Source organism: Tupaia chinensis, unplaced genomic scaffold (genome assembly GCF_000334495.1).
Source record: "Tupaia chinensis unplaced genomic scaffold, TupChi_1.0 Scaffold000691_1, whole genome shotgun sequence".
NCBI classification, from domain to species: domain Eukaryota; kingdom Metazoa; phylum Chordata; class Mammalia; order Scandentia; family Tupaiidae; genus Tupaia; species Tupaia belangeri.
In genome coordinates this window covers 939,153-940,023 of record NW_006160214.1, presented here as the reverse complement: position 1 = coordinate 940,023, position 871 = coordinate 939,153, and the positions used below count along the sequence as shown (strand labels likewise).

Sequence of the window (871 nt, the reverse complement as noted above, 5' to 3'; positions counted from 1 at the left end):
TCAGCAAGAATCCCTAAACAAATGGAAGTCAAAAGGTCGCAAATTTAAAGGAAAAGGAAATAAAGCTGCTCAGCCTGCATCTGCTAAAGCAAAAGTACAGTTTCAGGGCAAGAAAACCAAATTCAATAGTGATGATGACTTTGATGAATATGAACCACCAGCTTGACCAGTGAAAGAGCAAGAGAAGAAACAGCCATGAAAGAACCTGCATCAAAACAACAGAAAACATAAAATGGAGTGGAGACCAGTAGTTTAGTGAACAAATTTTTTATTCATTTTAATTAGATTTAATTAGGTTTAAGCTGCCTTTTGTCTTTGAAGCCTTTTAAAAAGAAAACCGAATTAGGTTCACTTCAATGTCCACCTGTAAGAACAGAAAATTTTTTTGTTGTTTAACTTGTCTTTTTGTTTTGTTTTGTTACCCTCATGAGAATTTTTTTTAAATGTATAGTTCTGTTTGTGTTATTCAGATGATTCAAATATCAACAGGAAGACTCTTCTGCTAAATTGCTTTTGTAATATGAGAATGTATTACTACAAACTAATAAAATGTACACTATATAAAAGAAAAAAAAAAAAGATGATGCTGAAGAAGGTGGAAAAGGAACAGAATAACTCCAAAGGAGAATACTCCACCAATTATCAAATGCCACTCAAGTCCACAGGGGCTACAAGTCCACTGGACCGGCAATGAAGCAACAATCCAGAGGTCTACCTGCAGGGAGAACCTGAACCTTGAATTGTACCTGCTCTTGCCTCAGTCCCACACAGTTTGTCTCCCACTAAGCTGATCTATGCTGACAGATTTTTATTAAATAGCACTCACAAAAGAGAAAAATCTGGCATTTGGTGCCTAAATCACAGACATCAG

The 871-nt window shown here is 35.7% G+C and overlaps 1 pseudogene; it reads left to right on the top strand.

The window, feature by feature from the left end:
- The window catches only part of LOC106736214 (lupus La protein homolog pseudogene), a 1,228-nt pseudogene extending 1,062 nt beyond the window's left edge, over positions 1–166 (top strand).
- The last annotated feature ends 705 nt before the right edge of the window (positions 167–871 follow it).